This window comes from Hibiscus syriacus, unplaced genomic scaffold (genome assembly GCF_006381635.1).
Source record: "Hibiscus syriacus cultivar Baekdansim isolate YM2019G1 unplaced genomic scaffold, ASM638163v2 tig00005406_pilon, whole genome shotgun sequence".
NCBI classification, from domain to species: domain Eukaryota; kingdom Viridiplantae; phylum Streptophyta; class Magnoliopsida; order Malvales; family Malvaceae; genus Hibiscus; species Hibiscus syriacus.
In genome coordinates, this window is record NW_024062056.1 from 107,858 (window position 1) to 114,220 (window position 6,363).

Genomic DNA, 6,363 nt, shown 5'->3' on the forward strand with positions numbered 1-6,363 from the left:
TTAGCCGATTTTCGACCTTGTAAACGTCTAAGTCCGCATGAGCTTGCTAGTAGCAGTCTAGCCCCGTGACATTTCTATTTGATGCATCTTCGTTGAATGCTTTGATTTAAATTGTTAATTTATGAAATATTCATTTTGATCACCGTTTGAGCTTTATTTGATTTATTAGCATACATAATCCTTGTTTCCTTATATGGTTCTGATTTAATACCTAGTGTTGATCGTGGTTTCATATATTCAGTCCTTATACTTTTATTTGATTTATTTCAATCTCTTTTTTATTTTTTTTATTTTTTTATGTGTGTACATATTATATTTTAATTTAGCATTTTAAATATGAAATATTAAATAATTATGATATGACATTATATGTACATATATTTTATTAAAGGTGACCATTTTTTAATACTTTACTATGTACATTTTATTTTTTTTAACAAAAATGTCCATTTAATGTTTTTTTAGTATTTATAAAATCTTTATTGTTCAACTAACCTATGGAATACCTCTAAAAACCTACAGTGTCCTTCAGAGGGTTATTAGAATAAAAATATTTTATTACATATTAATTATCTACACTTTAAATATCTAAAAGTATATAAATATGTTTTATTTTAAATAAAGGTATATCTTTTATATATGTGTATATATATATATATATATTAAAAAATAAAATTATGTTAATAAAAATATATTATATTTGACTTTGTGGTAGCATCTCGAATAAACAATGATCTTCGAAAAACATCCAAAAACATGTACTTCACTATTTCTTAAGACGCACCAGTGAAAAGATATTTCACCAAATTTTATATTAATAAATATAGATAATTCGTGTGACATTTTTATTTATTTATTTATAATATTATATTTGATTCATCTTGTACATATCATTAATCACTCTGTATTCATTGATCATGTATTTGTTTTCTCATTTTCTAAAATAATTAAAGGCAATGTTGTTGTGTGTCGTGCATTAATAGAATTACGTCCAACACCATTGAATTTCAATTTTCGTTAATTCATGTAGTAAGATAACATCATTTTTTTTAAATAAAACTAAGTGAATTAAATCATTTTCATTGAGTCAAGTGTTTTAGAAAAAGATTCACTCATTTTTTTTAGATTAATAGAAATAAAATGATCGTAATTTAAATTTTGAATTTATACTTGTAAAATTTCACTATTTTAGACAACATATAATCGAAGTGTACCAACTTTGGATGTTGTGAGGGTGCTCACCTTTTCTCACGTGTAACCGACTCCCAAATCTTTAAAAATGAATTTCTAGTTAAACATAGACTACTTTTCTCTTTTAATTAATTTTTTCTTTCTTAAAATATATCTTAAGTATTCGACCTGCCTAACCCAAAAATCGATAGAAACTCCAAACTTGTTTTAAAATAAAACCAGAACTTTTTCAAAATTAGTCTAGTGACATTCCCGAGCTTAAGGACCGTTCCGACAATGATAATATGTTTTTGGATTTATTATAGTTTAAATTGATATTATTCATATATAAGTGTAAATATAATCTAAATGTTATATTTTTAATTTACAACATAATGTCTATAATTGACATTTTATTTTTTCAAAATAATTTTTAACAACAATCCAAAATAATTAAATTTTAAATTGCACTTTTGTACAATACTTTTAAAAATTAATTTTTATAGTATTTTTAAATATCATTTTTCAAAAGTTATATTAATATGTCCTTATTCTTTCAATGGGTTATATTATAAATAAATATATAATATACATATATTTTAATCGAAATACCTAAAGTATTTTTTGGTAAAAGTATCTAAATTTATCTTTTTGGTCCCTAAAATATTTTTGATCAAAATAAATATATAAAGTATTTGATTTTTTTTATCTAAATTTTTAAATAGTTCACCTATAATATTAATAAAACAATAGTTTAGGTACTTAAATAAAAAATAGATACTTTAATTTCCTATTTTAATTAAAAAATATTTTAAATATATATTTTGACAAAAATAAATTTGAATATTTATTCCAATAAAAAAAAAAATTAGTACTTAAACGAAGAATGTGATATACTTTAGTATCTATTTGCGATCGAAGCCTCTTTCAATCGCTCATTTTACAAAGGTTGTTGGAAACCCTAGATCGTTTGATTTCGTCATCGAAGGAGTACGAATGGCGTGGAGAAGCCAATTATCTCTAAATCTCAAAGAAATACGGATTTTGTTTTGCCAAAAATCCTCTTCCAGTGCCCCCGCCAGGTTTATTTCCGATAATTTCCTCAATTTAAGCTTTTAACATTTCCTCTTTTTTTTTAAAAAAAAATCCATAAAATTAATTTATTTTATTTTTCAATGTTGTATTATAATTTAATGTTGATCGTGGAGAATAATTACAAGGATCTCAAGACTTCAAACCCTAAACTCCCAATCCTCATAATGCAGTGGGATTGTGTCCCAAATGTAGGCTAGATATGGTAGTTTCCTATTTTCCCCTCTGAAATTTGCTTATTTTTTTTTATCCTATCAAAAAAAAATTTGCTTATTTTTATTTTGGTTTAGGAATTTGAGGCACTGTTGAAAAATAACTAGCGGTCTTTAATGTTCAAGTATTTGTTCAAAATGGTGAACCTTCTTAGATTTGTGATTTTTTATAATAAAATTTCCAATTCTTCGTCCTAGTTGCATTTCTGGTGATGTTAATTGGTTCTATTGTGTATCTACGATCTAATGTTAAAATGTTCTAAACATTACTAACTTAAGATGCTAATATATATTTCCCTTATGTTAAAGGCAGTTTTGATTCTATATTTCATTATAAATATACCGAAAAAGGAGATTCGGGAGGAATCTTGGATATCTATTATCGAATTATGAAATTATAGAAAATTTTAAGGGAGTAGTTACTAATGTAATAGGTCTTTGAATTGAAAATTGTTGTGCTTCTCTGGTGTTGTTAAAGCACACTAAACTCTTTGGTGGTGATCTGACTGATATATGACAAATTTGAGATAAATTTGCCTTAGGGAGTTTTACGTTGTAGTTGTGGTAGGATGATTTTGAGTTTGAAAACTAGGTCTGAGATTGTAGGAAATTCTTGGTAGTTGTTATATCATGTGAATTTTTGGGACTTGGGTCTACTTGGCTAACCGATTCTTAGGAAAGGCTGGTTAAGAAACGTGAAGGATTAAAGCTTGTGAATAGTATATACAAGTGATAAGGTTGAGGAGTGAATTAAGAGAAGAAACTACGGGAAGCTTGGATTGATTGCATTTGCATATTCGGTTTTGAACACTACATGAAGGAAGGTGTAGAAATTTAGTAAAAGCATTAGAGAAGGAAGATGAGTATTCTTTTTTAAAAAAAATGTTAAAGAGGACTTTTCCAATACTTTTCTCTTAAGTTTATGTCTTGTTGTAAATAAATGGGTAAACTACACCAATGGTCACTAAAGTTTGAGTAAATTATCAATTTCCCAACCAAAGTTTCAAAAGCTATAAATTTGTCACTAACGTTATCGATTTATAACAAAATGATCACTCAACCATCATCTCCGTTAAATTGATGATGTGGAAATGTTAACAAAAATATTAATATTTAGTTTTACCCCTAATATACTACCAAAACATCAAATATGTCCTTAAACAATGATTTTATATATAATTTACCACAAAAACTTCTAATTTTCATTTTCTTTCAAATACCCTCCTCCACCACCACCACTGTATTCCTCTCCTCCCTGTCTCTCCCACCTCATCATCTCCCATCTGCTAGAGCAGAAAATTCTCATTCTTGGCCTAAAAAAGGTACAAATTCCAATTGTTCCATCAAATATATATATATATATATATATATTCAAAATTACTATTTTAATTGCGTATACGTCTATATGTTATTGCAAAAAGACAAAAATTCAGTTCTGGGAGACGCTATCAAAAATACTTGAAGCAACTTCAAGAGGGATTTGCAACGCTGGAGGAACAAGTTGCTAAGAAAATAGTGGAATCTGTCAAATTTGTGAAGAAAACCCAATTTGATGCAGTCGATAGTGAGACACCTTCATTTGTTGACAACTTTGGTAGCTAATATCCTGAGATTAAAATAAGAGATTCGGACAAAAAGGTGCTGATAAGAAAGCAGTGCGAGACAAACAAAGGGTGCATATCAAGAATCATAAACGAAGTCGAAAAGCTTCATTTGTCGGTGATTAATAGCAATGTCTTCCCCTTTGAACATGCTGCTCTTGATATAACCATTGTTGGTCAGGCAATGTTTTACGACGTTGTTGCAATTTATATGGCTCAAACAAAGGATGCAGAGAATGTCTTGCTATAGTGGATGGGAGCTGATGAGGCGGGAGAGGCGGGGAGGGGAGGAATACAATGGTGGTGGGTATTTATAAAATGGAAATTAGAAAGTTTTTGAGGCAAATTAGATATAAAATCATTGTTTAATAACCAATTTGATGTTTTAGAAATAATTTATGGATAAAACTAAATATTAACCTTTTTGTTAAGGTTACCACATCATCAATTTATTTAATGGAGATTACGGTCGAGTGACTATTTTTGTTACAAATTTGTAATGTTAGTGACTAATTTGTCACTTTAGTGGGGAAAACGGAAACTTACTCAAATTTTAGTGACCATTTGTATAGTTTACCGTAAATAAATTTCCTAGGTTCAATTAAAGATATTTGGTTCAAGCACTGTGTGTTTGAGAGACTAGTCCAGTGCTTTGCTAGTTTTTTTCTCGGTAATAGTAACGCCAGTGATATTGGGAATTTAAATTTATGTCAGTTTCATCACCGTATGAAAATGGACCTGCCTTTGCAACATTAGTCTTACTGGTTAACCTTTCGCCTCTTGGTGTGTGAATGACAATTTTCACAGAATCAACATGAGGTGCTTTCATTGTGCTTGCCAGTTTTTTGCTCAATTTCTGTGCTCTTTGTGACATCTGATTTCACTGGTCTTATTTGATTCCAATGTAGATATGGGTGTCGAGAGGGGCATTCGCTCGGAAGGTTTGAGCGAGCCACAGATTTTGAAGGCACTAGAAGACCTTGCCAAAGCAGGGACATCCACCAAGGCCTAAACAAATTGCTGCTGTTGAATCCAAAGGTCTGAAATAAGACTCGTACCTTTGTAGGAACTGTTTCCTTTTTATGGTTGTCGGGTTCCCTCTGTTTTCAGCCATCATAACAGATGTTGTAAGATGATGATTGTTGAAAGTTTCAGTATTTGTTGCCTTGCCTTTGAAGGGTATTTCCTTCATGATTACTGTTTTTCTTTCTCTAGTTAGCAAACATGTTAATTATCAACACTTCAATCACTAACAGAGATATTCTTATATCCATAATGAAATATATATATTAAACGTAAACATTTGGAATATCATATCTTATATTTTACTGTGTTCAGTTCGAAGACCGGTCTGATCTTTACGGTTCTGTTTCTGGTTCCATCTCTTGATTGTCTGATCTTCGATGATATAGTGTTCCAAACTTGAAGGAGAGGTCGCATAGTGGCTATTAGCATCCATGATAACAACCAATAACGTTTTCGCAACACTTCCACAGGGACAAACAGTAGAATGAATATTGGGTCACTCTCTCAAATGACAATCGGCAGTGCCAACACTGGTACTCGGAATGGATGAGAGCCTGGCGGTAATGGTCGGCAACAAAGTCCAGCCGTCCAGGCCATATTGTAACCCTGACGATACCGCCCATTTTTTAAGCCGAATATGAGAATAAGCCTCGTACCCAATATTTAATTAATTGTTTCAAATTTAAATTTTTTAATGAATTATGTTAATTCTATTGTATCCCATAGCATTGTCTTTGATCCATGTGAAACAACTGATCAACAAATGGGTTTTAGAATCATTTCGATAATTATCTTTTATGGTGTTATTTCTGTAAAAAAGCCTTGACGGTTACCATTGAAATAGTCAAATACAGCAGGCCTTGTCGAGAATAAAAATGTGGTATTTCAAATTATGAGGACCAAGCTAGGTAATAACCCAAAATTTGATAGCATATGCAATTTACTCTTACATCCAATAATCGTTTAAGGGTATAGAGTACTTTTCGTTATATATTTTTTTGAACTTCAAGATGTGATAAAATTATCAGATTAAAAAATTTGATGATGACCGAAATTGAATTATGAAATTGATAAATTTTGAAAGACTAAGAGTCAGAATTTGAGAGCACAATACTCGTATTATTGGTATACACGATACTAAAATTCGAGAATTTAAAAAAAATAATTTTTTTGTCATTAAAATTATTTGATTTGTGTTTATATTTTAGTTTAATTAAATTTAATGTAATATTTTTAAATTTAGATTGTACTTTAGAACTTGC

At 29.6% G+C, this 6,363-nt stretch overlaps 1 long non-coding RNA gene across 1 annotated transcript; it reads left to right on the forward strand.

Annotated features, from left to right (window-relative positions):
• Positions 1–2,352: 2,352 nt before the first annotated feature.
• On the forward strand, positions 2,353–5,257 carry LOC120199236. Its single transcript, XR_005523434.1, has 2 exons — positions 2,353–2,467; positions 4,984–5,257. It is a non-coding gene; the product is annotated as an uncharacterized LOC120199236 (long non-coding RNA).
• Positions 5,258–6,363: the final 1,106 nt, after the last annotated feature.